This window comes from Megalobrama amblycephala, linkage group LG3, assembly GCF_018812025.1.
Source record: "Megalobrama amblycephala isolate DHTTF-2021 linkage group LG3, ASM1881202v1, whole genome shotgun sequence".
In the NCBI taxonomy this organism is placed as follows: Eukaryota; Metazoa; Chordata; class Actinopteri; order Cypriniformes; family Xenocyprididae; genus Megalobrama; species Megalobrama amblycephala.
Window position 1 is genome coordinate 36,616,759 of NC_063046.1, and position 11,028 is coordinate 36,627,786.

At 36.1% G+C, this 11,028-nt stretch overlaps 1 long non-coding RNA gene across 1 annotated transcript; it reads left to right on the top strand.

Annotated features, from left to right (window-relative positions):
• Positions 1 to 4,532: 4,532 nt before the first annotated feature.
• Positions 4,533 to 10,760, top strand: LOC125265228. Its single transcript, XR_007184233.1, has 4 exons — positions 4,533 to 4,578; positions 5,402 to 5,418; positions 5,755 to 5,933; positions 10,280 to 10,760. It is a non-coding gene; the product is annotated as an uncharacterized LOC125265228 (long non-coding RNA).
• The last annotated feature ends 268 nt before the right edge of the window (positions 10,761 to 11,028 follow it).

An 11,028-nucleotide genomic window follows, 5' to 3' on the forward strand; every position in this document is an offset into this window, starting at 1 on the left:
CATTTCATTTACCCTCTCTATGTAGTCTTACCTGGTTGGAACCATTTCTTAGGATCCCTGGAAGCTTTGTCAAGATGTTCACACTTAGGGAACAGGGTGTTTTCGTGGACATGTACGTTTTGAATGTGGTTCATCAGTGATGTCCACTTCGCAACCTTTTCTGGCCCAGACACAGAGGATGCACTCCAGTATATGTGTTTTTTTTTTTTTTTTTATGCTGCACAACCATTTCTTCAGCACCTCGCAGTCCTTTCTCTGTGAAAGTTTCTGTAGTTTCTTTGACAACCCTGTACAAAGACATACATCATTTGTACAATCTTTACTTGTATGTAATCAAATCACAAGCCTGTAATCAAGCTTGTTATTGGTTAAACACAAAAACAGAAATATTTACCTTTCTCAAAGTGCCACACATCTTAGAACTGAGTGATACTGCATTCCCTCAGGTACTTTTGAATCTGTGGATGTCTATCGGTGATTATGTAGTCTACAGCTAAACTATTTGACTCCAGCTTATCCAGACAACGCTTCAATCCCTCCTTCTCCATGTGGTAACTGCCACCAACCTCCTTGCTCTGTTTTGGGTATACCGTATGTAAAATATTTAAGGATAAACAGTAACATATTGAAATATAGCTGCAAGCAGCAATTCGGGGCCAAGCCCCAGTAGGGGCAGTAGCGCAATACGGAGCAGGAAGAGCAAAAACAGCAGAAATTGAATGTACATGCAAAACATCTGGTTCAGAAGGACAGGTGGAAATGAAATGAAAATCAATAGAAGTTCAGAGAACGAACACGGAATGAACTAAAATACTTGTATCTCATTGAAGAGGAATAAAGATTAGCACAATCCTTATTTGGATAAAAAAGGTATCAAAATGACTCATTACACACAACTGTATAAAGGAACCCCACACGAGATTCGAATCCACGACCTCCGGGTCCAAGGTCCATTTCTCATCTCATTGCACCACTGTGCAAGTGAATGTTTCCACACCTGCCGAAGTTTATTAGTTCATGTGAAAATGAACTCAAAATGAAGAATTCTTATAAAGCTGCACTTTAGATCATTCTGCAGCTCATCATGCTGTAGTGCAATACAGAGCAGGAAGAGGAAAAACAGCAGAAAATGAACAAACATGAAACAGCTGGTTCAGAATTACGGGCAAGAATGAACTCAGAATGTACATAAGCTTAGATGAAAATGAACACAGCATGAAACAAAAAGCATTTATTTCTAATCCAAGAGGCAGTAAAGGAATCAAAACACACTATTTTATAAAACCGCTCCACCTGGGATTTGAACCCACTAACTTCAGATACAGGGCTCTTCAGATAACTGGCTTTACACATTGAGCTACTTGAGGATGCACATTCAACAGACTGTGGAAGAAACCTTTTAGTCTAACAAAGAATTCACAAAAAAAGCATTACTTAGCATGCTAACCATATTAGCATGCTAAGCTAACTTAATGCTAATGAAGCTCATGGTTAACTTGATAACTGAAGAGTCACATTAAAGAGAATGACAACTGGTTAGCATGCTAAGCAATTAGCATGCTAAGCTGACTAGCATAAGACAACAAACACAAGCAAGGTCACATTCAGAGATGAATATCTTGGGAATGGTAGTGAATATCAAAAATCCATTCAGTCATTTCTGTGCGGCTCGGTCCAAAGATCACCTGAGCTGATTTTGGACAAAATTGGACAAAAATTGTAGGAGGAGTAGCGAAAAAACTGTTTTCCATTTATTTCAATATGGCGGACAGGTACATTTAAGGAAAATGACAAATGACACATCGTCGGAATCGGCATAAGCCAGGGAATAAAATGACATAAAGCATACACATTTTGGAAAGTGTTTTCAAAAGTTATAAGTGGTTTTGCAATAATCATTACATCTGTGGAACAGTAGGTGGCGCTGTGTTGAAACTTCTCAGGTACCTTCAGGACCTTCTAAAGGTCATACATACCAATTTGTGTGAAGATATGTCAAATTGTTTAAAAGTTATTGCAATTTATGACAAAATTCAAAATGGCAGACACGTGGTTCATCCGATGTTGACGAATTCGATATCCTCGGATTCGGCATGGCACAGGGAATCCATAGACACCAAGATCTTGATTTTCTAATAATGTGTTCAAAAGTTATTGGCCAAAATAGCCATTTTTCAGATCTCATGACCTGTAGGTGGCGCTGTTCCCAAATTTGGCATGGAACCTCAGATCATGGTCTTGATCAAGTGTACCAATTTTAGTTTTGATTGCTCAAAGTTTGGCCGAGATACAGCCTCTATAGCAATTTTGGGTCAACCTCCCCTGCTGAAAAAAACAATAGAAACCATTACAGAAATTGTAATGGTTTTAATGGTTTTAATGGAAACTGTAATGGTCCTAGTGGGTCTATATGGGTAATTTGCTTTTTTCTATTGGTGGCATGTTTTGCCTATTTGCCTGTAATGGTTTTAATGGAAAATGTAATGGTCCAAGTGGGTTTCTATTGGTAATTTGCTTTCCTCTATTGGTAGCATATTTTGCCTATTGGATACCATTAAGGACCAATAGAACATCTTTGGCAACCTATAGATTACACGTTTGTATCTACTGGACACCAGTATGAACCATTAGAACGCCAATAAATTGAGTGGTTTCTTTACTTTGATTTAATGATGTACACATACACAATTTAGGCTATATGCAGATTTATTTATTTTTACAATTATTACAACACAACAAAATATATTAAATATGACACACAAACTAAATCTTAGCTCATTTTCAATTGTTTAATGGTATTAAGCTTATCCTTATGTAATATATATAGAAATTATACTGTTAAATATATGTTTTGTTTAATAGAATTCACACAAAATTGTTCATTCATATAGGTCATGGGTCAACATAACTTTTCATTTTGTCCCATTTTCCCTTTTGCAGTGTAACCGCATGGGAGACAATGTCATAACTTTGTTTTAAAAACTGGGTGGGACAGGAGTGTGTGTGTGGCCTGGTAAACCCTACATTATGGGGATAAAATGTCCCCACAAAGATAGCAATATCTGAAATCCTTGTCCGTGTGGGGACATTTTTCATACTAAGTGATGTTTTTTAAAAATGTAAAATGCAGAATGTTTTCTGTGATGGGTAGGTTTAGGGGTAGGGTTAGTGTAGGGGGATAGAATATACAATTTTTACAGTATAAAAACCATTATGTATATGGAAAGTCCCCATAAAACATGAAAGCACAACGTGTTTGTTTGTGTGTGTACAAAAATAACATAACGATATCCAGAAATCAATTTTAATTTATCAACATAGAACTCAAGTTTAATGTGATTTCATCCTTCACCCACTAAGTGTGGGTTTTCTGTGGGGCTGTGTGGGCAAGAGCAAACTCTTTGGGGCCCCATGAAAACCCACACAGGCCCCCAGTTGGTTAGCCCATGTGGGGCCCTTAGCTCCGGGGCCCCTAGCTGGTTTACTGTGGGCAACCCCCCATGTTCACAGCACAGTACAAATTAAATCATTGTTTTATGATTAAATGCTCAAGGCACAGGGTTAATCAAACTATTTTTAACAATCTAGTAAAATGTCACCGATGTCATTACATTCAATTGCCCATCCCATAACTAAAACTGCACACAGTCAACAAGATGGCAAGACAAGTACTGTCTTTACCTGTTTGTTTGTAGCTGCTCCCAGACCAATAAATTTATTTGATTAAAAATACAAACAAAAACAGTAATATTGTGAAATATTATTCCAATTTAAAACAGCTGTTTTCTATGTCAGTATACAGTAAAGTCAGTATACAGTTGGGGGATAGAAATAAAATTAATCAATACTTTTATTCATCAAGGATGAGTTAAACTGATCAAAAGTTACAGTAAAGACAATTATAATGTTAGAAAATATTCTATTTTAAATAAATGCTGTTCTTTTGATCTTATTCATTGAAGAATTTTGAAAAAAAAATTGTACAACTGTTTTCAACATTGATAATAATAATGAATGTTTCTTGAGCAGCAAATCAGCATATTAGAATGATTTCTGAAGGATCATGTGACACTGAAGACTGGAGTAATGATGCTGAAAATTCAGCTTTGATCACAGAAATAAATTACACTTTACTATATATTCACATAGAAAACAGTCATTTTAAATTGTCATAATATTTCACAATATTACTGTATTTTTTTATTTTATTGTTCTTATCAAATAAATGCAGCCTTGGTGAGCAGAAGAGGCTTCTTTTAAAAAACATTAAAAAATCTTACTGACCCCAAACTTTTGAATGGTAGTGTGTGTGTGTTATATGTAGTGTGTGTGTGTGTGTATTATATATATATATATATATATATATATATATATATATATATATATATATATATATATATATATATATATATACACACACACACACACAATATTAATATATTATTTTTCTGAAATGGCAATAAATAAATAAATATAAATTATTAGTAATATGACATCACGTGATTAATTCTAACCAATGAGACTGCTGGAACAGCATCCATGAACTGTCATTCCGGAATCGACTGGTGACGCAAACAGGTAACGTTAAGCTTTTTATATTTCTATAGTAATTTCTGAGTTTTCTATTAAAATTAGTGTAACAGGTCGAAATTGTAATGAATTAATTGATTGGAATTAAATTACACCCGCTTTAGTGGTTTATCTGATGAGTATATTATTTAGCTTGCTGCGTTTAAATGTTATAACGGTTATAACGGTCGACTAGCCGCTCAGACAATTCATTTTCTGGTAATCTGAGGTAATATACTTTAAAAACCGTATTAATTCATTACCTTGAATTGTTTTACATCCATTTCGGTGTTAATTTGATTTATTATTGTTTTTCCGTTGCTATTTTACGCGATGACTCGACCGAGCTTGTTATGATGGCCGGGCTGAGTTGTGTCTTTGTATTAAAGATTTAAACAGCGACGTAAATACAATAACTAAGCTGCACACCCTTATTAAATCTCGTTACATAAGCTACGGCCATATTACTATCATGTTATCGTGACCTAAAAATAACAGATTTTACAATAACTTTGTAACGTTACGCGTTGTCTCATGCACAAGCTGGCGCGTGCACGCGCGGGGACAGAGAGTGAAAGAGAGAGATAGGACTCATTGGCCTATATTCACCAGAAAAGATAACTGTCAAATTAAATCAACCATCTGTAATATTTAATTAATTATGAAAAGATATAACTGAAGTAAAACATTTAGGCCATGAAATAAATCACTAAAATGTTAATGTAATAATTTATCTTGAATGTGTACATTTAATCAGCACGTTCATCGATACAAAGCAATATTTAACTAATATATTTGTTTATTTTTCTCCCTCTTCCTTGTGTGTAATCAGATCATTGGTTCTGCTCTGTAAGTACTGTTTGACTCAGTCACACATTCTCAGTTTTTGCATTGTAGATTTGTCATGCACATTTACAAAAACTTTCTTTGCATCATATAACTGTATTTTCATGAAGATTTTGCTTATGTTATCTGTTAATATTTCGGGTGTCATTTTTTAAAAATGAGATGATCCTCACTTAAATGGCAAATACTGTATGTTAAATTGCAACTACTTAAATGGTGAATATTTTTCAGTACAGTGGTGTCATATGTACATTCTCAGATGTTATTATACATATTCATGAATACAATTTTTAAACTGGCTTTATACCATTAAATGTTGTTTGTCCTCTCTCTTTTCAGTATTTATTGCCATCTAGTCCTGTTTGAAGAATTAACTGTGGCTCCAGCCATTAAGCAGACCTGAACCAGTTAATGAAGGTCTTCAGGATCACCAGAAACTACAGGCAGGTGTGTGAGAAAGTTGGAGCTACATACTGCAGGACGTTGGTCCTCCATGACCAGGACTGGACACCACTGTTGTAAGTGATCGATCTAGCAGTCAATCTGGATCTCTGAAAGTCATGTTCAGAATATATTGTAGGTATCTCAGCTCTGGCCCTCGAGAACCACTGTCCTGCAGACCTGGTCCAATATGCCTGGGGCCGTATTCACAAAATGTTTTATCTTACAACTAAAAGTTCTCCTAAATAGCAGTAAAAATTCTTAGGTAAGAGTTTTCACTTAAAGGATTAGTCCACTTTTAAATAAACTTTTCCTGATAATTTACTCACCCCCATGTCATCCAAGATGTCCATGTATTTTATTCTTCAGTCGAAAAGAAATTAAGGTTTTTGATGAAAACATTCCAGGATTTTTTTTCCATATCGTAGACTTCAATGGACACCAAACAGTTGAAGGTCAAAATTAGTTTCATTGCAGCTTCAAATTGTTCTACACGATCCCATACAAGAAATAATGGTCTTATCTAGAGAAACCATCACTCATTTTCTAAAAAAATAAAAAAATAAAATTTCATACATTTTAACCATAAATGCTCATCTTGAAGTAGCCCTGCGTTCCATTCGGAAGGGCTCATCCCATGCCCTAATTCCTTTCAGATGGTTTCCCCTTCGGAGTGAGAGCTTGAAGGGATGAAGGGTTTAGGGGTAAAAAAAACCTCTTTTTTTGGAACACACTTCTGCGTCATCTTAACGAGACAATCAAGGAAGAGTAGATTGTGCAAGCGGCGCCCTTTGTTTAACGTTAGTTTATTTATTTAGGTTTATTACACCATATTGTATATTGTGTCTATGTATTTGAAACATTTGAATGGACTGATAAAGGGAGCTGTAAAGTATTTTTGTTGAAGTACACTGTCGTTTTGACCATAATAATTTACTAAATCTAACTCGTATAAATATTACAATAGTACAGAAAAATACTATACATACATTTATAGGTAAAATCTCCTAACCTCCTGTACCCATTCTGTGACGTCAAACAACTTTCCTGTGCAAAGGATCATGGGGGCCTGAAGTGTCCATCAGTTGTACCCTTCGAAATCCTTCATTCCAAAGAGCCCTTTGAAGTGGCCCGTTTTGAGCACTTCGGTTTGGAACGACCCTTCAATATGGCGGCCATGATTGTTTTCACTTCGGAGGGCGATATATCCTGTTTGGAACCCACTGTATCTCTTCTTCTTCTTCTCTATTTGAATTCCAGCAGTGTAGACACTGCTAAGTGTATTACTGCCCTCCTCAGGTCAATGTTTGAACTAAATTGTCATATACAATATGCTAGTTCAATAGTATATAACAATTAGTTCAAACTTTGGCCTGTGGAGGGCAGTAATACACTTAGCAGTGTCTAGACTGCTGGAATCAAATAGAGAAGAAGAAGAGAGCTAGTTCAAGATGAGCATTTAAGGTTAAAACTTATATAATTTTCTTTTTTTTCAGAAAATGAGCGATGGTTTCACTAGATAAGACCCTTATTTCTCATCTGGGATTGTGTAGAACGCTTTGAAGCTGCAGTGAAACTAATTTTGACCTTCAACTGTTTGGGCTCCATTGAAGTCCACTATAAGGAGAATAATCCTGGAATGTTTTCATCGAAAACCTTAATTTCTTTTCGACTGAAGAAAGAAAGACATGAACATCTTGGATGACATGGGGGTGAGTAAATTATCAGGAAAAGTTTATTTAAAAGTGAACTAATCCTTTAAAACCTTTTCACAAAGCTGCTAAAACCATTTCAAACAGTGAGAATTCTTAAAGGTCCTGTTTTTCGTGGTTTTTTGAAGCTTTGATTGTGTTTATAGTGTGCAATATAACATGTGTTCATGTTTCGCGTGTAAAAAAACAGTATTTTTCACATAATTTACTTATCTGTATACCGCTGTTTCCACTGTCATAAAAACGGGCTGATGACTTCCTTGTTCTATGAAGTCCCTCCTTCAGAAATACGTAACGAGTTCTGATTGTGCCAGCGGTTCCTGTGTTGTGATTCGACAGCAGCTTAGCGCACCTTGCCCGGAAATGTCACGCCTCTTACCATAACGTGTGCTGCACATAGTTTTACATGTGGATTATTGTGGTGTCGTGCCGAATGAACACAAAAGACAATAATTCCCGAGAGACTGAACTCTTTAATCTCCACAAGCAGCGACAGAAAAATGTACAACGTTAGCACTCACTCAGAAGAGTACCTCATACGGAAAACAGCCATATACATAAACATAGTCCCCTCTTGTGGCCATTATGTGCACTGCAGTCCAACATTAACTATTGCAGTAAGGATACCGCAATTATAATTTTCGGGAACCGAGGTAAACATAAATTGTAACCATTGATCTCTAAGTACAGCGTCCCTGGGAAGGCCAAACAAAGATGATTGGACTGCGGGATGAAAATAACAGCGTTTCGACGACATGGCGACAAACACACTCTACAAACGCAACTCTTGCTCTTCTCCGTGGGAGCGCAACAAGACCACGCCCCCTTTTTTGTGTATTCCTGTGGGCGGAGGTTAGTCAAAAAACTGTTTTAGTGACGTCATTAAAGAAGGAAGTAGAGGGATGTAGTCCAAACTGGCCGTTCGATGTAGGCGACTTCTGTTAAATAAAATATCTCGCTTGGCATTGAACTTTGAGCTTTAAAATTTTACAGATTTTATTTATACTCTAACAACAACATTACACACTAACTAAAGTTTGAAACATGGGATCACGAAGAACGGGACCTTTAAGCTAAGAGAAAGGGTGTAATTGACCTCGTTGCTATGGATGATGTCATCACACTTATTAACTATGCACTAGGGGTTGAACTGACTAGTCGACTTTAATGCTCTGCCGTGACACTTTAAAGTCCCGGTAAAGTCAATTCTGAGAATTGATTCTAAACACATTATAAATGTGACAAATGTATTGCTGCAAAAACATTACAAAGACTGAACTATGTAGTACTGAATTGTGAAGTTAGAGTGTTAAACAATTTTTCACCAATTCTGTGCTCAGGATTTTTTGGGCTAACACTATATAACTGTCTGACGCACTAGAGTAACCGAGCATGGCACCACCCCTAACGCTACAGCAGCTCGCCCGCTTAATCTCGAGTGTTAATACTGTTAGTTATACAGCCTACATTTTGCTAGCTAGTAATGCCTTCATCACGCAAATGCATATTACCTGGTTGCGATAATATACAAAAGAAGCTTGTTCTCCTTATTTAAATTTCCTAAAAAATGATGATATGAAGAAGGGGTGGATTAAATTAGTCTCTGCAGTGATAATTTTACACCGGAGAGTTTTACAAACTTTCATTAGACAGCTGGGATTCACTGACAATCTGCCGGACAGAATCTCTCCCATCCCGGCCTTCATCCTCCCGTCTCACGGCGCCGTCACCTGTCGACTCGACAACAGTCGGCAGTACGTGCCCACCAATGAGTGTATGTTGCCTTGTATGCGTAATTAGTAGGCAGTCCACAGTAACTCTACTAAATTGTGCAACCCTCTAACGTGATTCTTTTGTTTATATGCATCAGTGAGTTTGACTGATTAGACAAATAAGTTGAGGCGGCAGCTCTCGCGAGTGGGTGTGGTTTCAGCGCCGACAGCGGACACGCCCCCAGCGTTTGAGAGCAGAGAATACTGCAAATTTTTTCAAGATTTTGATAATTTATTTAATTTACTTGGCGTTTTTTTTTAATCATTCAAATTTGGCTGGGTGGTTAATAGCACATTTTACTGTGGTGTGACATAACTCAGAACACAGACTTTAATAGGGATTTACAGGGACTTTGAGCTTGACGTCGACTAGTCGCTGGTCCTATAGAGGGCGCAGCAGCATAAGAAATCTTTGATGTTCACATTTACGCTTCGTTTCCAAAATGGTTATGTTGCTACAGCCTTCATACTGTAACCGTATCAAAGAACCTAAAAAAAATATGAAAATAGATATTCCCAAATTTTTAATATAGGCTATAGGGAATTGCACGCAACATATATGGATTTGTTTTTAATTTTGTTTTTAATGACCCGCATCGCAAATAAAGTGACAATTTCTTATCCCGCCCCAACCCGATCTGTGGGGTCCGTGGGTTATGAGACGACCCGCGCATCACTAACCTACAACTGGAGAAGGTTAAATAACAGATGACTGTCATGCTATGAACCTGACATGAGTAATGGATAAAAAAATTCAAGATCTTGAATCTGCTCAAAGTACACCCAAATATGTTGGGTGAAATAATGAAGTTTGGTCAACAACTATGTTCTTGCAACTTCTTTGAGAGTCCCATATAATATATAATGTGGATAATCTCGTGTACTGGTAATGTGGTTTAAGAGGTACATTGTCCTAATGAATTCTCCTTCTTTTTGCAGGTCTAAGCCAGCCACAGTGGATACAGTGAAGCCACAAACACAGTTCATAGTTCTTGTATTTCTATTACATATTAAGTAATAAAAAAGATCATGTTAATAATTTTTGTCAGATGTTTATTTCCAGCTGGGTTTAGTAAAAAAGATGGTCTTGATCCAAGTATAATTTTGATTTTAGTTGCATGTTCTTAATTCTTTGCAAAACACAACCTGAACAGTTAGCTATTGAAAAGTTTGTGTGCAGTTTATATCAATTAAAATTATATATTCTTGAGCGTTTTTTTTTAAGCCACAAGGACAAAACCAGTGTATAATTGTTGTAATAATTTAAATTATTTAATTAATCAATGGCCTAATTAACAGCTACCAGTTAAACATACAAATCAGAACCAATACAAAAACGGCAATGGAAACCATTAAATATGTGCAAATAAAGACCAATACAAATTTGTAATGGAACCATTAGAACCAATACAAAAACTGTAATGGGAACCATTAAATATTTGCAAATAAAGACCAATACAAATTTGTAATGGAACCATTAGAACCAATACAAAAACTGTAATGGAAACCATTAAATATGTGCAAATAAAGACCAATACAACTTTGTAATGGAACCATTAGAACCAATACAAAAACTGTAATGGAAACCATTAAATATGTGCAAATAAAGACCAATACAACTTTGTAATGGAACCATTAGAACCAATACAAAAACTGTAATGGAAACCATTAAATATGTGCAAGTAAAG